Source organism: Xyrauchen texanus, chromosome 19, assembly GCF_025860055.1.
Source record: "Xyrauchen texanus isolate HMW12.3.18 chromosome 19, RBS_HiC_50CHRs, whole genome shotgun sequence".
Taxonomy (NCBI): Eukaryota; Metazoa; Chordata; class Actinopteri; order Cypriniformes; family Catostomidae; genus Xyrauchen; species Xyrauchen texanus.
Genome location: NC_068294.1, coordinates 25,663,867 through 25,688,643, shown reverse-complemented (window position 1 = coordinate 25,688,643; position 24,777 = coordinate 25,663,867).

The following is a 24,777-nucleotide window of genomic DNA, read 5'->3' as shown; positions in this document are numbered from 1 at the left end:
CTAAAAACAAAATATTTTATTTTATTTTTTTTAACTTGGACTGAATAATAAAGAAAAGCAGCCAATAAGTGCCAAACATAGATGGGAACTCCTTCAACACTGTTTAAAAATCATCCCAGGGTGAAACCTCAAGAAGTTGGTTAAGAAAATGTCAAGAGTACATGTCTGCTAATTCTAGGCAAAGGGTGACTACATTGAAGATGCTAAAATGTAACATATTTTGGATTAATTTATTATTATTTTTAATATTTATTTTTTGTCACAACATAATTCCCATAGTTCCATTTCTAGTATTACATAGTTTTGATGACTTATTCAAAAATGTGAAGAAAAAAAATATTATAATAAAAATTATTATAAAGAATGTGTAAGTGACCCCAAACTGTAGTGTATTTACTTGGCAAGCAAAATGGCGTAAGATATTAAGTCTTGTTTTCAGAAAAGTCTGAACTTTATGCTTAAAAAAATATCTGACAATGGGGTAAGAAAAATAAACTTGTTTTCACTTTTGAAATATGTTTATTTTTCTTACCCCATTGGCAAATCATTTTGTTCTTTTTTTAGCATAAACCTCATTAAATTTAGTTCGACTTCAACCAGATAAAATATATTATGTAATTTTGCTTTTCATTTACTTTATTAAAAATAATTGTTTGCAATGTAATGTGAGTAAGGTAGAACAGAGAGTCTCCACAAGTGGAGCTTGCCTGACAGTTGCCATCTATTCCGAGATCTGCCATATAATATGGCTAACAGGTATTTTTAATGAACCTCCCTGTGCATTAAATTTGTCAAAAAAAAACAACGACTTTTAATGTGTTCAGAGTAGTCTGAGTCGTAAGTGAAATTTCAGCTGTCTGAGCAACACACAGTTTATACAGTGAAGAAAACAACACAGATATGCTACTAAGGGTTCAAATGCGAACTAAGGGATTTCAGTGTGTGTTTAAAGATTGAGTAGTAAACTATATTTAACTTGACACAGTGACCTAAACATTTTATTTTTATGACGCAACACACCTGAGATGCTACACAAGCATGTCTAACGCAGGTCGTATGGTAGGGTGACTACGGGACAGTCCCGAAATTGTAAGCATTGTCCCGCGTCCCGCAAGTCATAAGCAATGTCCCCCATTTCAATTTTGGTATTATTATTTCGGCATCATTTTATTTCATCGTCCTTCAATTACAAAATCACTATAAAAAAAAAAGTTAATAAGAAAACACTGAACATGCGCAGTGCAGCCTTTTTTTCTTGCCAGAGCGGGAAAACACTGGGAAAAAATACTGCAACTTTAAAATGGGTCTATCCGGAGCTCCCGAGGAGAAAATGTGTCTTTGTTCGTATAATAAAGAATTGGAGAAAATATATACATTGTTAAAACCAGTTACAGGTGACCCTAAAAAAGGAGAGTGCAGGGTATGCCACCGAAGTTTCACGGACAGCTCTGCTGAAGCAGTTCAGTGCCCCAAACTGATAACCTCTGATATCTTTGGCTTTGAGCTGTCACCAACGTGTTCGTGGAGAGGGTGTTTTCGCAGATAGGAGTTTTACTTACTCAAAAATGTTCTGAGGGCAGAAAGAAAAATTATTGGTTTACAGCTTCAACCAATGAAAATGAAGCAAAGGCGGGGTCAAGACGTTTGAATGTACGGAGGGAATCAGTCGACTCGGGAATACAAGACAATACCTGTCAAGTGGGAGAATGCATTTTTTGCTAGGTAAGTGAATTTACTATATATTTTTGTTAAAATGTAACATCCTCTAATGTTTACTAAGATAATTAGCGTACATGCACATAGTCTAAATATTGGATTGTATGCATTTTAATTCGACTGTTTCATCAGTCGACCGGTACAAATCTGCAATATTGAGTAACTTTGGTAAAACATGCTTTTCCAATGCTACGTAGCTCGCTGTCTGTGAAGTTGATGCGACAATAGAAGTCGTTCAAATCTCCGTGGCATTTCGACGGTAAAATTGATAGCTGTTATATCTCCCGCCCTAGCGCTGCTCTCAGGGCAGGAGTACTCAATAGGTTCATATCACTGTGTTATTGTTAGTGAACTACGCGCTGCTCTCAGGGCAGGAGTACTCAATAGGTTCGTATCACTGTGTTATTGTTAGTGAACTACGCGCTGCTCTCAGGGCAGGAGTACTCAATAGGTTCGTATCACTGTGTTATTGTTAGTGAACTACGCGCTGCTCTCAGGGCAGGAGTACTCAATAGGTTCGTATCACTGTGTTATTGTTAGTGAACTACGCGCTGCTCTCAGGGCAGGAGTACTCAATAGGTTCATATCACTGTGTTATTGTTAGTGAACTACGCGCTGCTCTCAGGGCAGGAGTACGCAATAGGTTCATATCACTGTGTTATTGTTAGTGAACTACAAGCTGCTCTCAGGACAGGAGTTCTTAATAGGTTTGTATCACTGTGTTATTGTTAGTGAACTACGCGCTGCTCTCAGGGCAGGAGTACTCAATAGGTTCGTATCACTGTGTTATTGTTAGTGAACTACGAGCTGCTCTCAGGGCAGGAGTACGCAATAGGTTCGTATCACTGTGTTATTGTTAGTGAACTATGCGCTGCTCTCAGGGCAGGAGTACGCAATAGGTTCGTATCACTGTGTTATTGTTAGTGAACTACGCGCTGCTCTCAGGGCAGGAGTACGCAATAGGTTCATATCACTGTGTTATTGTTAGTGAACTACGCGCTGCTCTCAGGGCAGGAGTACGCAATAGGTTCATATCACTGTGTTATTGTTAGTGAACTACGCGCTGCTCTCAGGGCAGGAGTACGCAATAGGTTCATATCACTGTGTTATTGTTAGTGAACTACGCGCTGCTCTCAGGGCAGGAGTACGCAATAGGTTCATATCACTGTGTTACTGTTAGTGAACTACGAGCTGCTCTCAGGACAGGAGTACGCAATAGGTTCATATCACTGTGTTATTGTTAGTGAACTATGCGCTGCTCTCAGGGCAGGAGTATGCAATAGGTTCATATCACTGTGTTATTGTTAGTGAACTACACGCTGCTCTCAGGGCAGGAGTACGCAATAGGTTCATATCACTGTGTTACTGTTAGTGAACTACGAGCTGCTCTCAGGACAGGAGTTCTCAATAGGTTCATATCACTGTGTTACTGTTAGTGAACTACGCGCTGCTCTCAGGGCAGGAGTACGCAATAGGTTCATATCACTGTGTTATTGTTAGTGAACTACGCGCTGCTCTCAGGGCAGGAGTATGCAATAGGTTCATATCACTGTGTTATTGTTAGTGAACTACAAGCTGCTCTCAGGGCAGGAGTACGCAATAGGTTCATATCACTGTGTTATTATGAAAAGCAAAGGCACAGAAAAAAACCATAGAGGAAAAGCTGACTGGCATGGGTGTGCAGCCCACCAAGAGGACCATACTGACTTCACTGTGCACAAAACTGTGTGAAGGTAAAACATTTTAAGTGATTTTTAAGTGTCTTTTTAGGTAGGGTATTATATTTTTTTTAATAATTCTATTTGTTTACATCGTTTCGTTTCAGATGAATGCAGTGAGCTGGTCAGTGACGTAATGTTCCTGGCAGCAAAGTTTACTCCACAAAGAAAAGTGGTCCAGGAAATGTGTGAAAATGAGGATGTCCATGATGCAATTTCCAAAACTGAAGCCTGCAGGTAAAGTACATTTTATTATGTTGAATTTTTTTAATGACTATGTAAATTGAAACCAAAAGCTTTATGTACTTCAATTGCAGGAAGATCTTACAAACACTTCTGGCGACTTTAGGGAGAAACTGGGAGACATTTGAACAGTCAACCCATGGGCTTGGGCCTGGTTTAATGGTGGGCACATTCGAGTTCACTGACTCGTGCCTCAAAGAAAAAATTAAAACACTTAAATCCTCTACGAAAGATGTTAACTAGTTAAGGTACAGCTGTTTAATAATACCTTTCTGTTGTAATAATATGTTGCTGTGTTTTATAGATACCTATAATCCACTTTATTTATTTTTTTAATTGTTTTGTAATTTGTAATTCAATTTGTTCCTTAATACAAAAGTAAAGTATTCAATATTTTATTGTAATGTTAAAGCAAAAGACCATTCAATAAAAGCATTATTTTGTGAATTATTTACAATCACCATTTGTTCCTTCATTTTGTTCTTATACAAAGCATCTGTACAACACTCATTGACCAAAACTAAGCATTTTGTCTAGGCAGAGCATATAGTTATTGTTTCATCAATGAAACATTTCTTATCTCTCTACAAGATCAACCACGTTTTTTCTTCTTTTTGACCGTGTAAGTTACAGTGACTGCATCTCTTGCTTTTTTGACCCTTTTACGATAATTATGAAGTGCAGTCACTTTTATTTTCCTTGATAGTTTGCTAAACTGTGAAAAAACTAATTTGTGTGCTCTCTGTACTAAACTGTGCACTTCCTTATCCTTGTGAAATTTTTCTGATTGGCTCCACTCATGAAGATCTGTGAACATGTGTTTTAATAAGGCCCGATTGAAAACTCGCAAGTCCAGGATTGGTCGTAAGCCGCCGCCTTTCTTGGGTACAATGAAGTAAGGGCTGTAGAAACCCTTCCTCATTTCGGTTGGAGGGACGGGCTCTACCGCGCCCTTGGCTAAGAGGGTCGCGATTTCCGTGCGCAGGGAACTGGCGTGCTCGCCGTGTACTGCGGAAAAGCGGACGTCCCTGAAGGGGGGCGGGAGCCGGGTAAACTGAATTGCGTAACTGAGTCGAATGGTCCGGTGCAGCCAGCGTGATGCGTTGGGAAGCGAAAACCACGCTTCCCAGCTCTGCGCTAGGGGCACCAAAGGGACGAGTATTTTGGACGTACCCGGTGGGGCCTCGCAGCGGGCGGAACAGGTAATGCAGCGTCGGGCAGCTTCGTTGCGGCCTGAGGCTGAGGTGCTGAGAATAGACTCAAAGCACTTACCTTGCTCCGCGCGCCCGGCAGGGGGCGGGTTCTTGACTGAGGAGGAGGTCTGATGTTGGCGTCCTCTGGATTCGTCTGAACCGGCCGGCCGGGGGACAGTCGTGGGCAGGCGGAAGGCGGGATCGCCGCGTCCGGTGTTTCGGGACTATTGTGATCTGAAAGCACATTGCCGTGAAAACGGCATTTGCGGGCCAGGTGACCCAGAGGCAAAGGAAATAGCTCTTTTATTGAGAATGTGGTTACCACAGCCCCCGTCAGGGGGTGTGGCAAATGAAAAAACAAAGGATTCTCCTCCCGGCCCTCCACCAGGGGACGGAGCGGTCTTACCACCTCCGGAGCTAACGTCTTCAGCTCTGGGTCGGCTGTCTCAGGAACGCTTGGGAGCCTTCCGGGTCCTGGAGGGGGTTCGTGAGACAGGGGCGTGCGCCGCCTGCGGAGTGCTCGACGCTGGGGCTGAGAGCTGGGCCCGGGTTGAGGCGGAGCAGGAGCTGGTTTCCTCGCAGGGGGATGCCCTCGGCGGGCAGACGGGGCAGGGCCCGTAGCGGTAGGTCTGCGGCGGGGCATGATGTGCGAAATGGCCTCCGTCTGCTTCTTCATCGTGGAGAACTGTTGGGCGAAGTCCTCGACGGTGTCACCAAAAAGGCCAATCTGGGAGACAGGTGCGTCCAGGAAGCAGTTTTTGTCAGCCTCACGCATCTCGACCAGGTTGAGCCAAAGATGGCGTTCCTGGACCACTAGGGTGGCCATCGTCTGTCCGAGTGCCTGCGCTGTGGCCTTCATCACTCTCAGGGCGAGGTCGGTCACTGAGCGCAGTTCCTGCAGCACATCAGGATCAGGTCCACCCCCGTGCATTTTTCTGAGAGCTTTGGCCTGGTGGACTTGCAGGAGGGCCATCGCATGCAGGGCGGAGGCAGCGCGTCCAGCCGTAGTGTAGGCCTTCGCGTTAAGCGAGGATGTTGTCCTACAGGGCTTGGATGGGAGTACGGGGCGACCCCGCCAGGAGGTAGGGCTACCAGGGCATAGATGGTGCGCAACTGCCCTATCGACCTGGGGAATTGCGTCGTACCCGTGGCGCTCTCCACCGTCGAGGGTGGAGAGAGTGGAGCGGTTGGCACCTAGACGAGCGGAGAGCGGGGCTCTCCACATAGACGTCAGCTCATCATGCACCTCCGGGAAGAAAGGGACCGGGGGGATGCGAGGCCGCGAACGGCGCGCTGCCCCCAGGAACCAATCATCCAACCGAGAAGGCTGTGGGGAGGATGGAGAGTTCCAGTTCAACCCCACGCTCAAGGCGGCCCGGCAAGCATGTCGGACATCTGAGCTGCCGGCCTCAGCCTGGGCCTGCTGGCCCGAGGCGGCAGTCCAGGGGAGTCCTCGGCATCAGACACCGCGACTCTCCGATGCAGCGGCGAGCTCATCTGCTTCGGACTCGGGAGGATAGACAGCCAGGCCGTGAGGCGAGCCGCTATCGCCGCGAAGCGTGGACGGAGACCAGCGAGCGTGTCGGGAACGGGAAGTTCGAGGGGTTACCCGGCGAAACTGCACCCGCTGCCGCCTCCAAATCGCCCCAGCGCCAACCGCACCGCCCTCAATCCCGTGGGAAGAAGGAGCAATGCGGGGTGCAGCTGGGGTGGCTTGCTTTCTGTTGAAAGCAAGCCGCGACCGCGACGTGGTCATGGTCATGCTCTCGCAGTGAGAACATGATCCATCCACAAACGCCGCCTCGGTGTGATCGCGGCCCAAACACACGAGACAGCGCCTGTGGCCGTCTGAAGCGGAGAGCACTCTACCGCATCCAGGAACGACACAGGGGCGGAAAGGCATCTTGAAAAAGATGCATCCTTAAAAGGACGTTCAACGCCGCTGTGTTTGCTCTTTTAGAGGAAATTACTGTTTTAGTAAAAACTCTTTTAATACACAGTGTGTGTGTATGTGTCTGAGCTGTCGAAGCGCTCCGGGGCAACAATGCACGCAGTGCACTGAGAAGGAAAAAGCCGCTGTTGTGCGCCGTCAAGATCCAACAGCATGCAGATCGTCAGAGGAAAACAGGAACGTTTAAGTGGTGTGTAACTCGCAGCAAACTGCAGACAGACCATCGGCTCCGAAGAAATTTTCTGACTAAACTTCCGTATTTGCCCCGCTTAAATACCCGTATGTCCGGGGGCGGGGTATGCAAATACTGACTGCCAACTCCCATTGGCCCTTTTCAATAGGTCAGAGGTGAATATCGGCGCTCAAGAGAGACCCCTAGTGTTGCTTCTCCGACACAACGTGGAGAGAGTGACAGAAGGGGAACTGTGATTACACTCTGACACTTACAAACAGACAAATCAACCTGTGTGCTACACACACAAAGATGCACACTCCTCTTTAAGTTCAAGTTCTGCCTGATTTGTGTAAACATAAGGAACTATTCAATACATTTCCAGAGTTAATCCCACTCCCCATCGGCATGGTAACGAGAAACAGACTGTAACCTGGCTGCTCCCCAGCAGAGCCACTCCAAACCCACTGTTCAACACCAATGATTGGCAGAATGTTTGCCTGAGTTACCATTCATTTTTATTGCACTATTTACTATCTTTAACATATTTACATAATAGCACAGCTCAGGAAAATGCTGTCTGAGGCTTGAGGGGCAGCCAACTCCCCATAATAATGAGAAAGCCTGTCTTCTCATAATAGAAGCCTGCTTGCATTTCCTCTGCTGATATAGACACCCCCAAGCCCCCCACCCCAATCCCAGTAAGTCATCACAGGCCTTAGCGCATATTTTGTATGAGGCCAGAATTCCACTGATTTTCCATTTTAGGGCAGTGTTCAAATGCATGTTAAATCACAGGATTACAGAGGTAGATATCTTTGTACTGCCTTTGTACACAACCCCTCCATGCACAAGGTAACAAAGTGCAAGGACCATGATGCAATTTTACATTTATGGAGATTTAGATAAATATAATTTTATGTCAAAAAACCAAGCTGAAAGCCCTTCTACAAAAGAGCAATATTTTATCAGTCATCCAACATACTGTATATAAACAATGCTCTGAAAAGGTACAAATCGATACACACTCTCAGAGCAATGGCCTTTGAGCAACCAAGGGGAAATTCTGAAGCAGCGATGTGGTGAGCTGAGTTGAAGGCAGCACCTGAGGCCCTGTAAACTGAATTTATTAGTCTTCACCTGAGCTGAAGCACACAAACACACACACGGTCACTCAAGAACGTGTGGCTGCCTGCCTCACTGGTCAGTTCGCTGCTCATGCCCTCTGAGCCCACAATCTGCAAGCTCACCTGACTGGAACCCCAGCAGTGAAAATCAGTCTCTTGTCCCTACACAACCTTGGCATTGCCGATACTCTAATGGACACTTTTAACAGACTGTAAAGACACTGTTATTTATCAGGATAAACCTTTTTTTTTTTATTTCAATATTCACTGGCAGCCAAAAGTTTGGAATTATGTTCAGATTTTGCTCTTTTGGAAGGAAATTTGTTCTTTAATTCACCAAAGTGGCATTCAAGTGATCACAAAGTATAGTCAGGATATTACTGATAAGAACCTTGCCATTTTTGGGGATTTCCGCCTGGATTTGGCCTACCCAAATTAAAAAGCTTCCCATTCCCACATACTTTGGCCTAAATACACAGTTTTGGTGTCATTTTACAGGAAACCCTTTGAAGTTGCATAAAACACTGCTAAAAATAAAAAAAAAATTAAATATATGTTGTCTGAACAGTAATAACCCTCCTAAAAAAAGAGGCGCTTTTTGATTTTTTTTATATAAATTCATTTTTGAAAGTGTATAACTCAAGCCCTGTAAACCCTAGCAGCAAGCAGACAGTTTTGGCTGTTTCCACTAGATGTCAGCAAATACCTGAAAAAGGAATTTTGTCTGTATCATGTTTTATTTAATATCTATTTCAATTTATTTGAAGGGAGGAATATTACCTTTTTTGGTGTACTTTCCGCCTACCCAAATCTAAAGTCTCCCCATACCCATATACAGTGCTATAAATGCAAAATCCCAGTGTAATTTTACAGAAAACCCTTTGTCATTACATAAAACACTGTTGAAAGTGGTAAATATGCGCTCTGGTGTCTGGTGAGACGCGTCTGTGTGTTTTGCGCACGTAACCTACCTAGTGATCACTTCACAGTCTGGATGCAATATCACAGCCCCTGATTGGTCTATTTGATCTTGAGAGACATTGCCGGAAAGCGGAGGGTCTAAGCTTTACGGCAATATATGCTTTATCCGGATCGGATGTTTATATATTTTCCTGGATTGTTGAATATCATATAACATTACTTTGTGGTGTTTCTGCACTCGTGTGACATATCGAGGGATTACTTGGGCACACAACCACAGAAAACACTGAAAAATGGCTCATTTTGCAGAGAATAACCTAAGGTAAAGGATTATGTAGCATTTGTGGCTAACTGTGCTGTCTAGTGCGAGTAGCACGGCAAATATTCAATAATTTCACTTGTATGATTGTATACTTCATGATTCATTCGAAGTGTATTAGATATGTGATTATACCTCAATAAAAAGACTTATTGGAACTTCTTACTGGCAATGAGAGCTTTCATTTGATACATGGTTTGTACATGTGCATCATATTTGAGCGATATGAGACATATGTATTCAAAAACGCACATAATTATGACACGACTTTTGATGGGTGGAACTATGTAATTTATTGTAAATAAGTTACTTAGTGTAAAACAAATGCCAAAGTGATGCATATCTCAAGAAAGTAGACATTCTAAGCTTTCAAATGGTACCAGATATGAGCTCATAACTCCTCCGCATACATTTAAAATTGGAAGTACATTATTACTGACGTAATTTTAAATCCCGGAACCGGGATCGTGGATTTTAAGATGTTAAAAAACAGCACCATCAATATTTGATCAAATTTTTGATCAAATCTGGACAGGCCCCATTTCCAGCAGCCATCACTCAATACCTTATCCTTGATTAATCATGCTAAACTGCTAATTTGGTACTAGAAAATCACTTGCCATAATGTCAAACACAGTACAAAGCTTTTGGTTCATTCAATTAAGCTTAACATTGTCTTTTTGAGGTGCCACAGTATGCAATAGACTGTCATGTTTTAAGGTCAATTTCAGGTCAAAAATGGCAAAGAAACAGCTTTCTCTAGAAACTCATCAGTCAATCATTGTTTTGAGGAATGAAGGCTATACAATGTTTGAAATTGGTCAAGAAAACTGAAGATTTCATACTAAGGTGTACATTACAGTTTTCAAAGACAAAGGACAACTGGCTCTAACAAGGACAGAAAGAGATGTGGAAGACCCAGATGTAAAACAGGATAAGTACATCAGAGTCTCTAGTTTGAGAAAAAAGACACCTCACATGTCCTCAGCTGACAGGTTCATTATATTCTACCGGCTCAACACCAGTTTAATGTACAACAGTAAATAAAAGAGTTTTGAAACAAAAATAAAAGTTAGAGTGGGCGAAGAAACCAACATTGGATAACAGATAATTGAAAAAAGAGTGTGATGGATCTTAAACCCATTGAGCTTTTGTGGGATCTGCTAGACTGTAAGGTGCATGAGAAGTGCCCGACAAGACAGCCACATCTATGGCAAGTACTAACGGAGTATCTGGACAAACTGACAGCTAGAATGTTAATGATCTGCAAAGCTCTCATTATTGCACTTGGAGGATTTTTTGTATGAATAAAATTAATCGCACTGAATTAACGTGTTAAATCGACAGCCCTAATATTTATTTATATACTGTGTATATATATATATATACTGTATATAATATATACACAAACACACACCCACACCCACAACATTAAAACCACCTGCTTAATATTGTATAGGTCCCCCTAGTGCTGCCAAAACAGCACCAACCCACATCTCAGAATACCATTCTGAGATGCTATTCTTCTCACCATAATTGTACAGAGCGGTTATCTGAGTTACCGTAGACTTCGTCACTTCAAACCAATCTCAAACCGATCAAAACGATCAGCCAATCATGTGGCAGCAGTGCAGTGGATAAAATCATGCAGATACAGGTCAGAAACTTTAGTTAATATTCACATCATCCATCAGAATGGGGAACATATTGATCTCAGTGATTTGGACCATGGTATGATTGTTGGTGCTAGACAGGCTGTTTTGAATATTTCTCTAACTGCTGATCTCCTGGGATTTTCATGCATCACAGTCTCTAGAATTTACTCAGAATGGTGACAAAAACAAAAAACATCCAGTGAGCAGCAGTTCTGTGGATGAAAACGCCTTGATGATAGAGGTCAGCAGAGAATGGCCAGACAGGTCCAAACTGACAAATCTATGGTATCTCAGATAACCGCTCTGTACAATTGTGGTGAGAAGAATAGCATCTTAAAATGCTATTCTGAGTTTCGGGTTGGCGCTGTTTGGTGGCACAAGGTGGACCTACACAATATTAGGCAGGTGGTTTTAGTGTTATGGCTGATTGGTGTATGTGTGTACATATACACATATATATATATATACCAGCTCCCCAATGTAGAGCTCCCCATAGGAAACGAACGCTCCCCGTTTCATGAACCACCTCCTGGACCTGGAAGGCTCCCAAGCACTCCTGAGATGTTCAACCCAGGGAGAGAGACATCTGCCAAGGAGCTGGTGTTCAAACCACTCTATCCCCCTGTGGAAGGCACTGACCACCAAAGCCTACAGCGCTGATGGACAGGCCACCTCCGCCCTGCATGCCATGGCCCTCCAGCAAGTTCACCAGGCCAAGGCACTCAAAGATCCACCCTCGTGGTCCAGGAACGTCATCTCTGGCTGAACCTGTTTGATATGCGGGACGTGGACATAGCACGCTTCCTCAACGTCCCAGTCTCCCAGTTCGGTCTATTTGGCGACACCGTGGAGAACTTCACCCATCAATTCTCAGCGGTGAAGAAACAGATGGAGTCCATTTCTCACATCATGCCACACCACTGCACCAGCGCGGGCCATGCTCCGTCTGCTCAGCGAGGGTATCCTCCTGTGGCTTACAGATGACAGGCAGCTCGAGCGCCCCACAGGAAGCGCACGCCCCCCGTCTCCCGAACTTCCTCGAGGACCCGGAAGGCTCCCAAGCGTTCCTGAGACAGATGACCAAGGGAACGAGATATTTGCTCCGGAGCTGGTAGACAGACCACTCCATCCCCTGTTGGAGGCCGGGAGGAGAATCTTCAGTTCAAGGTATTTTCTTTGCCGCACCCCCTTCAGGCTGTGGTACCCACATTTTTAATAATAGAGAAATTTTCTCTTTTCCTGGGTCACCTGGCCCGCAAATGCCGTTCTCACGGCAACCCAGTGCCACACTTCAGCATTCGACCCACACACTTACCTCCGGACCTAAGACTGCTGCTCCCCGGGGGGCCGGTTCTGACAAGTCCAGAGGACGCCTACACGGGACCTCCTCCTCAGTCACTAGCCCACCTCCTGTGTGTGGAGCAATGCCGCGCCATTCCCACATGTGTCCTGAAAAACCCATGTGACGTATTCCGCCACTCTTTACATCCTCCCAGCCTGGGCAGTTGATGGTCTCCACTGAGTCTTTTCCCCCTGAAAGAATAGGAGTTGGAAAAGAACACCTTCCCCGATGCATGTGATAGCGTTAAGAAGGCCCCAGCTGCTTTAACTCTATGCGAGAAACACAGAGAGGCAAAAGGCATTGCTGGTGTGCCAGCTCCCATGCTTGGCACATCGCTTTGTTCCCCTCTTCGGGATGCCAGGAACCTAAAAAGTTTATGACAATTTTATGGGGTGTTGGGGAAAGGTACGTGCAGTCTGACGCAGCATGTCGCTTGGCACGCAACTGCCTGCCCGCACCTGCGTCAGCAGTGCACCTACACGGTTCAGCGCATGGTGTGATTGAATAGGAACACCTAGTGTCGCTTCATTCGACACAATGTCGAAGTGAACGACAGACAGGGAACGTCTAGGTTACTGTCGTAACCACGGTTCCCTGATGGCGGGAACGAGACGTTGTGTCCCTCTGGCCACGATGCTGAACCGAGCCGCAGTTATGGCCGAACCTCATTCTCGGTTCCTCAGTGCAAAACCTGAATGGACAGACGCACAATTCCCTCCCTTTATACCCGTATGTCCAGGGAAGGGACATGCAAATTCTGTCTGCCAATTTCTCATTGGCCTTTTCTCAAGTTCAGAGATGCATGAAGTTCTCAAGAGAGACCCCTAGTGTTGCTTCATTCGACACAACGTCTCGTTCCCTCATCAGGGAACGGAGGTTACTACAGAAACCTAGATATTTTAGACTATGCCAACTAATTCCTCTTACTTGGTCTCTTTGCCTGTCTCTCTATAAAAGATAAATGAGCATTATACAGTGAAGTTCCAGATAGTAGTTTGTGTCTAAATCTGATAAGGTGTGAGAGTGTGTGTTCTCTATGTACTGGTGTATGGTCTTCCCTGTTCTGTCTTTTCTCACCCCCCTACTCTTTATCTCTGTCTCTGCTCACAGGCTGCACGAGCCAGATAAACTCACATCTAGGAGGAGGGCTAAGGATGCGTGCCCCATACTACAGTAAACACATACCTTGTACTGTTTACAGACTGTTCCACTGATTTCCAAAAGCAACTGTTTGATAATTTCTATAATTTCCTGAACAGTTTTACATAGCAAAAACCTCTCTTAATATTCAGTCATTGCAATTGGCTTGGGGTATGTTGTGCCAATCTGCAACCAGCCAACAGTCCACAGTCAATGTTTGGTGCACACGGCACCATTTTTACCAGATCTCTCTAACCTTGAGCTTGATAATGTGCCAATGAATGAAAAATACACCTAATGTAACTATGTATGTGTATATAAATTATTATTATTATGTTTTTCATTGAATGACAAATGTAATGTACTCGGCTGGACTCAAAGTCCCAAAGGCGCGAGTCCGAGTCAAGTCTGAGTAAAAATTATTTGTGACTCGGACTTGAGTCCTAGTCCAAACTCGAGTACCTCAACTCTAGTTCATGATACCTAATGCATTAACTATTGTTAACGAATGGAACCTTATTGTAAAGTGTTAATATCTTTTTTATATTCTGCAACTGAAAAGTGTACTGTGTGCTGTACATTGTCCTTCTGTCAAAAGATAGTGTCTTTGATTCACTTCTGAAACTTCAGGGCCTTTAATTCATTCATCTTATGTACTATCGTTGGTTGCACTTATAATACATTTACAATTCATTTCAGTCTTTACAAGAGAAAGTTCTAAAGAAATTTTAAGCACTAAAGTAGGTCAAAAATGACAATGAAAGGATATGTGTGTGTGTGTGGTTGTCAAGTTTAATAATAATTATATGATGATGAAAATTGTTCCAGTTGGCTCATATAAATATTTTCCTACCTTACATACTTACATACAACTTTTACTCCCATTGAGAACCATAAACAAACCAATGAACAATTTTGTTTACAGTTTTTCCTAACCCCAAACCTAAACCTAGCTATAAAGTATAACTCTTTACCCAAACCCTATAGCCATGATTTTAATAAGGAAATTAACTTTTACGTACCACGGAAGAAAGAGAAACTTGAGGTTTGGACTGAGACAAGGGAAGTGTTTTAGATGTGAATGACACATCAGTAATTTGGTATTGCATAAATAAACATGGAAATGTGCTTCTTAAAATAAAGTAGCTATTATAAATATACCTGTATAATATAATATATATTATAAATAAAGGAGGCTAGCTAAAATGTGATGCCTGTGTTGCCTGTATATCTGACATTGTGGGGACCAGTCAACATTCCCCAAAAGGAAAATGGCTTATTGCTGCCTTCAAGTGGACCCTAGTGGTACCTCCAAGTTGGGAATTTGTTACTATGTCACACATTCAAGTGGCAAACAAAATACGGAAAAAGCCAATCTTAAACAAATACACAATGAACAATGGCAAAAGATAATTTTCTGTTGTACTGGTGAATAAACATAAGTGGATAATCCTGCATCACTTACACACAACATATATGATTTATCAGTGCATGCGACAAATTAATATTTTTGAAATGAAGTACAGAAGTAAAAAAAACTTTGAAAAATCATTGATTTCTATCATCTTTCATGTAGACACGCCCCTTGCAAAGTGCCAACTCAGAAACTTGTTTATCATCTAGAATTCAGACTTTCCCACTGTGCTCAGAACTTCTAATTATGATATTTCAGACTTTACTTGAAGGGCACATAATAAACTAGTTATGTCTTAATGAAAGTGTAAAATGCAAAAAGGTTTCTGTGGGTAGGGTTTGGGGAAAATAAGTATCATTAGCTTAGTATACAAACAATATACGTCAATGGAAAGTACCCCTCTAGATAGAAAAAAGAATTCAGTCACGCACTCAGTCATGTGGGAAACATTGCTCTAGCCTGATGATTTGCTCCAGTGATCCCAGCAATGGGATGTCATATAAACCAAGCGTCAAAGAGCAGAACATCGAGGAAAAGAAAGAAGAAAGGGATATGATTGTCCACTGATGTGTGGAGATGTCTATGATCTCTTAAACGCTGCCAGGCTTTTATTGTTTCTAAAACTCATGAGTAAATATCATTGCCCTTTTCCTTTTTCCACAGTAACCTTGACTGCTGTAAGGTCAGCACATCATAATTCTCATAGTGGACACAGCTTTGCAGTGGTTTGCAGTTGAAACTTGGGGCAAAGATTATGGTTCACCTGTCTCATTTATCTCAGAAACACTCTTTCACATTGCAAAGGGATAATTTTTCCTATGTATCTATTATCTGACAAAACTAAAGTGAATTTCACAAATACAAAATACTAACCTTTGTTTATTCTTGGCCTTTTGCCATTTACATTATAAAAAGGAGAGTAGGGAGTGGACAAGAAATTATGAGGATCAGCAAATTTGAACTTGTCTCACCCACATGACCCTCACAGCCACATATCTGGAAGGATCTATCTGTTAGCATTCTTCTTCATCTGAATGGCTGTTTCTCCGCTGGAACAGGACCCCACTTGAAGTACGCGACAGTCCGCTATCTTTGCTCATTGGAAGTTCTGCATTTAGGGTTTTTTCAGCCAATCACCTGAGCTATAAATGCCATGTGACTATTCAGTCAGGAGCCACGGGGAGATTACATCCTGACAACACTGGGTGATGGCACCACTAGAATGCTCCAGCATGATCTGGGAGGGAAAAAAAAACATGTTTTAAGAGCCCTACAAAATTTTTTGTAAAACATGTGCTATAGTATAATGAAATGTTTACAATTAATTTGTTTCTTGCACATGTGTACTTCCTCAGAATACACAGCCACTTTCTAATGGCTGTCAAAGAAGAAAGATTATCTATATCTATATAGCCAAAAGTGTCTGATCACACGGTTGTTCGCCCTTTTTCAAATGTTTTTCTACGTGAACAGCGCTGGACAAATATCTCTGCCTCTTTCACCATGTCTCGTGCAGGAGCACCACTGTGACAGGGCGGAGGGCGGGGCCGGGTCGTGATTATACACACCCGGTCCCTTATCAGGCTAATCGAGCCTCCGAGAGGGATAAAGGCCGACCGCGGAGGATTGTGCGAGTAAGAGAGATAGTTTACGGACATGTCCATCATGTGTGTGTTTGTCTTTTAAGTTTATCATTAAAACTATTATTTATATTGTCAAGCCAGTTCTCGCCTCCTCCTTTCCATTGACTACGTTACACTGGTGCCAAAACCCGGTTCTCGCATCCTCCTTGCCGGGTTTCGGCACCAGTGTATTATTTTGTACACTTGCGTCTCCTGCCCTGTTAATGGAACTAGGACTTGCGTGGCCTGATTATTGGTCTTCGCAATGAGAATTCCCAGGGTGGAAGTCCCTGGGTGACGTATGTTGTTAGTTATCTTTGGGTGTGAATACCTTGTACCCTCCTCTGCCACACGTTGTTAATATAAGGGCAAGTATATAAAGTCTGGACCTCAAAGACTTATGGACAAAGTTTTCCTCCTGTGTAATAAATGTTCTGTTTGACTGGTGTTCGATATTAGAAAACAAACTGGATAATAAATGTAATAGACTCATATAAATAAATAGCCCCATTAATGTTAAAGGGATGAGGGAAAATTGACATCAACCACAATAATTTCACTTGATGCATTCCATTATACTTGAAAACCATGAACAAACTATGAAAGAAAAAAGAAAATGCGACCAAGTCAGGCTACATTTAATACAGGTTAGAATTTGTAATATGTAGGATTGCCACAATGTAAAATTATTTGGTCCTGAAGCAAATTCAGTTCAGAACAACTGCACTTAACGCTAGACTACACCTAAAACAAACCACTGACTTTACACTGAGACCATACGGTGAGTTGACGTTATCAAACTCAATATCAAAACATAGGCTCTTCCCTACAAATATTAAGATTGTCAGTTACATAAATGTAAGTCAATTAATCAATATATAATTAGTAATATACAACTAATCATATAATCACAGCTACTGGCATAGAGCATTTATGAGTAATGAATTTGCTAGAGTCCAGATACATAATGGATATATAAATATAAACATCACATAACAATGAAGAGTGCACTTTACTATTGTTTTGGTTTGAGATTTTGCAATACTGTGCCACTGGCCAAATGATGCTTAGAATACATGGTGCTTACATAACCCTATAAACTCCCAGGTGCACTGCTACAACTGTGAGATGGTGATCTGAGTGAGCAACACTGGGTGAGTTGGGATCAGAATTGACAATACCCTGGAGAGATAGAAAGTCCATTGGTTTGCTTCTGGCCTTTTCACTTGGTAAATTACATTTCTGACTGACCTTGTCAATGGACTCTGGCCCCATACATCCTAACTGTTAGCATTTCCAACACAAAGGTTAATGGATGGAGTCTGGAACCAGACAGAAGGTTATGGATGTAACTCTCAGACTCCACTTCCTGGCAGATTATGAGGAGGTCTGACCATCCTCAGTAAACAAGCAGAAACTGGTACATCCTCTGAAATCTTAAGCTCAGAGGGACTGCAAATTCACTTATTCAATTAGATTAAATGAGACTTGTATGCAGGCCCATCTCCAGTTCTTAGATATAAGGTGGGCAATAGGACCCTCTGGGTGGGCCAAACAGTTAGAGGAGTGGGTGGGGCAGAGATTCTATTATTTACATCTCCTCCATAGACATCCATTAAAATAAAAAAATAAAAAAAACAGCCTTGTCTCCTTGCAAGTGTGCCGCCCATAGAATGTCTCTGGAACCGCCGCATTATGCTATTTTATGCTAAGCTTGTAGGCCCCCTATGAAGAAGGGTTCTGTTTGGGGGTGTGGTTGCCAAGGTGGTACAAATTTAGGCCCCCTGTGGAGCCGGGCCTGCTCATATGAGAATTTTTAACTCAGGATTTGCATCAATATTGTGATTACAGTGATGATCAATTCTACACAAACTTTATTTAGTTTGATAAGTAACTTTCTGGAGCAGAAGGACCTTTAAAAAAAGTGTCTGAATTGCAATATTAATTAAAATGTATTTGCTTTTCCAAGGAGGAATTGTTGATATTTACAAGCAACCCAATGCTTTATTATTCTATAGTTGTGTTGTTTGCCCTTACTTTGGGAAAGCACTTTGCAGAAAAATGGGAGACTTTAGTGAAAATAACTGAAAATGTTTAAATATTCCTCAACATGTTGAACTAAAAAGCTACTGAAGCAGCTGATATAATTTATAAAACGGCACCAGGTTTAATCCCATAAGAGATGAGTACTGTATTATTAGTCTTTTTTTCAAGCAAAACTATTTAAGCATTATTTTATTTTCTGATATAGGGTACTGAATGAAAGGAAATTACTCCATCTGCTGGTCTGTTGTCATACTCTGTGGTTGCTTGCTCACCTCAACTTCTTTCAAATCAAGCAATCTGGAACAAAAGAGAGAACTTATTTTCAGAGTTGTGTACTTGTCTTTTACATTTAATTCAATACATTTTTATGTACAAATTTGTATATTTTACAGGTTTCTGTACAAGTTAATGCATTTGGATATACAAGTTCTTATTGCTCAACTAGACTATGGCACTATAGCAGCCATGCTCATTGTTTCAATATCCAGGAAAATACACACTGTTAAAAATTGAAGGCTACATTGAATGCACTGTTGTGCAAACTGATTGCAAATTGCAAATCCATGAGATGAAAATTATTTTGGCCAAACAGATGGTTTGTAGAAGGAATAACAATTTTAATTTGGAAAACTTAAAGCTACAATAGCGGTTAAAAAATAAAACTGTATGTGTCTTCCGGAAGAACGTTGTTTTGATAATGACGTAGGTTGTATTTCGGCTCTGCTCCTCTGCACGGATGAATGTGGTTCAAGGCACTGGTGTACACATGGATACAGGACATCTTATAAGAGCAAATGGACAAATAAATAACGAAAGAAAGGAAAAGACGGATATCTGAAAACATGTCATCTGAGCAGGTACGTGCCATGTCTTATGCTGTTGCAGTCTAAAGAAATGTTAGATTAACTCATTTTAATTAAGTAAATTGAGCAAGCAGTAAAAATGATGTTTCTGTTTGAAGTCTGAATCCATTTAAAAATTTCATACCAATGTAATCATATAACTTTTTAATGAGTGTTGAATTTTACTTATACTTTATGCAATATGATTATGTTCTCATCTCAAACATAAATGTATTAAGTTGATTTATGTGTACTGGTTTAGTATTTTCAGCCAAAAAATCCAGCCAAATCTGCCAAGCATCCTGTAGTGCATAAAGGTGAACGTAGTCACGTCATGGGGGGCCTCCATGGTGTACCTGCCCATGGGCCTCTTAGGTCTTAATCCATCCTTGGCCACATTGTATCTGAATCCTCCTTGCTTAGGAGAATTATTAGAGACAAATATTTTACTTTTTGGACTGAACTCCAGGCACAATATTTTATTATATTTGATATAGGGAAAAATGGATGCTGCCATGTACACCCAAATTCTTGAGGAAAAGTTGTGGCCCCCTGCTCGACAACAGAAGATGGGCAAGTGGTTCACATTTCAGCAACACAATGACCCTAAAGTCACCACCGAAAAAAACACAGTGGCTTAAGGATAGGAAGGTCAAAGTCCTTGATTGGTCAAGTCAGAGCCCTGACCTAAATCCAATAGAAAACTTGTGGATGGACTTGAAGAGAGCAGATAATCACCGCTCACCATGTAATTTGAAAAAATTCTGCAAGGTAGATATTCCCTGATCTAGGTATGCGAAGCTAGAGACATATCCAAACAGACTCATGGCTGTAATTAAAGCAAAAGGTAGCTCTACAAAATATTAAATTCAAGGTTATGATCTCTGTTCAAACTCTTCAAAACCCTGTTAATTCAGTTTTTCTATCCTTATAGATTTTTGGAACTGTTGCCTTTTTTTTTGTTACTTGAATGTTGTAAGGCAAAGTTTGTAAATAAAGATGGAATTTTTTTTATAGGTTTTGATTTCAGGCTGTAAGACAAATAAATTTGACTATTCCAAAAGGGTGGAATATTCCTATAGGCACTGTGTAATGGAAATGGTTGTTTTGATACTTCTGATCTTCTCATTTGGGTGTAGATGCCTGGAGGGAGCACTAGGGAGAATCAAAACATACTCTATGCTGAACAGAAGTCTAGTTTGTTCCCATGTGACAAAAAGATTTGTGTAAGGAGGACAGGTGGGTGAATTGCCAAATAGGAGAAGAAAAAGTAATTGTCTTAAAATTAAGAGTATTAATTGACAAATGGAAACATAAAGGGGAAAAGAACTGGTTGTAAAGAAAATAAATGAGCAAATATAGTAAAAGTGTGTAAAAAAAACCGTATTTGATAAATTAAAAAGTACAAATAAATATGAAGTCACCAAATATAATTAAAAATGGGTTTGTGACAAATATCTGTCTTTCTTGTTTGGTTGGGAAGGAGGAAGTGGGAGCCAGGTGATCAATCCAATGCAAGTCACTTTTGATCTCATTTGTCAGTGTAACAAACATGGTCAGCTTTTCAGCCCAAGAAACAAACACACATACACAACAGCATTGCTTTGCAGCCTGCTGACAAGCACACACACTCGGCATAGTGCGTTTCTCTCCCCGTCTGCTGCTGTCTCCTCTCCTTAAATACTCCTGTCACTCCTCACTGGAATATGAGACAGGTGTGGAGTAAAGGTGGACCTATACTATTGAACAGAATAGCATCTCAAAATGCACAACACGTCGAACCTCGAGGCAGATGTGCTACAACAGCGGAAGACCAAGTCGGGAACTTTATTAGGACCATAGTGTTCCTAATACAGTGCTCATGTATATTTTTAAACAATCATTCAAAATCTAAGCAAAGACCGAATATCATATGCAAGTTATTGCCCCATATAACCAATCAATTTAGACATCAAAATTATAAGCAAAGTACTAACAGCAAGTACTCTCAGATCTTGCTCATTTAGATCAAACCGGATTTATTAAAAAAAGAAACTCTTCAACTAATACACATCATCACAAACTTTTCTTTTTGCTGTACTAAAATAATTTGGTTTTGGGGAAACATTTATTCAGAGGATCAAAGCCTTCTATCATTCACCTAGAGCGGCAGTTATTAGAAATGGAATTATATCAGGACACTTCACACAACATTGAGGAACAAGACAAGGCATCCCCTTATCTCCATTACTGTTTGCCCTATTTATAGAACCACAAGTATATGCCAAAATGAAAGCATAACAGGAATTATGGAAAACACAATTCATAAGATTAGTCTGTATGCAAATTATATAATATTGTTCTTACAAAATCCGACAGTTTCAATTAATTACACCTTGTCTTAAACATTTACCCCCAAGCAATTAGAACTATTTAACCTCAACTTTACACCCCTTTTAAAATCAATAGAAGACAAATTATCAAGCTGGTCAGCTCTTCCATTATCAATTATTGGCCGAATCACAGCAATAAAAATTATAATACCACCAAAATGTAACTATCTGTTCAAAATTATACCTATACAACCACCAAGCAGCTGGTTTAACAAACTAGATAGATTAAGTAGTACATTTTATTGGAAATATAAAAAACCCAAAATGAAATTGCCAGCTTTGTAATGAAATTACAAAACTCAAAGTCCATAATTTATATTACTGTTAATTAGCCAATCAGCTATATTTTGTCAAAAAATTGATTTACCCCACACACTCTGATCAGTTTGATAGGAAAAGAGCAGGATTTATTATACAGCCAGTTAAAAAGTGCAATAATGGCAAAAATCTGTATAACATATAATCCTTTCCACTCCACTTTTAGAAACTTTAAACAAGTTAGCAAAAGCCCCCAAACTCTTTTCGAAATGATATAAAACTCTGGCATCTCATGATTCATTTATATCACTCCCCATTGATAAATGGGAAAATATGTTATTATCACAACTAATCCACAGTTTTGGTCAAAAATTTGCAATTCCATCTTCGAAATCACAAAAAATAAAATTGTACAATTAATTAATTACAAGATTATTCACAGAATACATATAACAGGACACAAATTGCACATAATGGGATTTAACACATCAGACATATGTACACAGTGCTCACTCCATGTAACAGATATTTACATCCATGCACTGTGGTTCTGTCCCCCCATATATATCTTTTTGAAAAGGACCATCACAAAAAGTTCACAAATATTTAAAATGAATACAGCTCTTTGCCCAATAATTTGTATCCTCTGTGATCTTTCCGAGCTGAAATTACCTGCTGAATCTTCCACTGCTGTACTGATAGCCTTGGTCATAGCCACAAAAAAAAGCACAATTATTATTAATTGGAAGATAAAAATACAACTCAAAGCATCATTTTGGTTGGACCTTCTCTCGAAATATGTTAATCAAGAAAGCCTCCTACGGCGCCGCCTTCCTCGGCTCCGCCTCCAGAGCCTTCCAGATCTCCGCCTCCCGAGCCTCCCTCTGCTCTGCCTCCTGAGCCTCCCATGGCTCCGCCCCCTGAGCCTTCCAGGGCTCCGCCTCTAAAGCCTCCTACAGCGCCGCCTTCCTCGGCTCTGCCTCCTGAGCCTTCCTCGGCCCAGCCTCCAGAGCCTCCCTCGGCTCTGTCTCATGAGCCTCCCACGGCTCCACCTCCTGAGCCCCCAGGGCTTTCCATGGTTCCGCCTCCAGGGCCTCCCTCAGCTCCGCCTCCTGAGCCTCCAGAGCCTCCCACAGCTCCGCCTCCTGAGCCTCCCTCGGCTCCGCCTCCAGTGGCTCCCTCAACTCCGCCTTCTGAGCCTTCCAAGTCATCGCCTCCCTCAGCTTCGCTTCCGGAGCCTTCTATGACGTGGTCTCCTGAGCAGTCCACGGCTCCGCCTACCTCGGCTCCGCCCTCGGAGTTCCCCATGGCTGCGGTCCTGAGGCCGCCTCCCAGGCCTCCTGAACCTGTCTTTGCTCTGTGGCCAGCTCCCAGGCCACCTGATCCAGTCCTCTTGTGGCCACCTTGGACTGCCTGTCTGCCCCCGTGCCTCCTTGGACTGCCTGTCTGCTCCCTGTGGCCCCTTAGACCGCCTTCTTGCCCTCTGTGCCCCCTTGGACAGCCTTCTTGCCCCCCATGCCTCCTTGGACCGCCTTCTTGCCCCCCGTGCCTCCTTGGACTGCCTGTCTGCTCTCCGTGCCCCTTTGGACTGTCTGTTTGCCCCTTGTGATCCCTTGGTCTGTCTGTTTGCCCCTTGTGCTCCCTTGGTCTGTCTGTTTGCCCCTTGTGCTCCCTTGGTCTGTTTTTGTTTTATTTTCCTCATCGCGGGTATTTCCTTTGTTCCTGTTTTGACGTTTCTTCAATAAACCTGCAAATAGGTCCTCACTCCACGTCTGCCTTCATCTGCATTCATAACACTTAAGTTAATATAGGTTATATTACATTAACACATATGAAATAATATACATAATATGCAACATAATAATTACACCATACCACATAATACTTATACTACAGATAGGCTCCAACTTATAGACACTATGAAACTTACAATTCACCATAACTTCTAACCTCCAAGAATTACAGTTGAATTGCCAATGACCCACATATATACTGTAGATATAGACGTTTCAAATTCACTTCTACCCCTTGACCCTCACAATTACTGGGCAGTATTCTTTATTCTTGACCTCAGACTGCTGTTCGTGGTGTTGGTATGGGGCGGGTGTGTTCCGGCTGTGGTCACATGAGCGGTGGGCTATTGCCTGTCTCTGGTTGGGATGTTGGGCCCCTTGCTCTGTGTGGTGGACCTCTGTGGCAAATTACTCCCAGACGGTTGGGTGGTGGAACCCTGCTTTAAATCTCTCATCTATTTTCAATTAATGACCTAAATCTGCCAGAAGTAAATGGCCTCCATGTATTTCAAGGTCCTATTCTATAATATATATATATATGTTTGTGTGTGTGTGTGTGTGTGTGTGTGTGTGTGTGTGTGTGTGTGTGTGTGTGTGTGTGTGTGTGTGTGTGTGTGTGTGTGTGTGTGTGTGTGTGTGTGTGTGTGAGTGTGTTATAGAACAGTGGACCTGCCTTATTGTGTTCCCATCCTGTGAACACAAGCCTTGCAAAACCTGGGCGGTATAAATGGAACTCTCCACCAGGTGGCGATGGTGTTGACCACAATGGTTGCACTAATCCTGGAAATAAATTGTGCTCTCAAAGCACATTTCGCTCAGGTAGCAGTGGTGATGACCACACCAACCAAAGGGACCTGAGAGGCAGAGCTTATTCATGCAAGGCAGGACTTCTGACCTTTTATCTGGGAGTGGGTAGCTGCGGGGACACAGTGT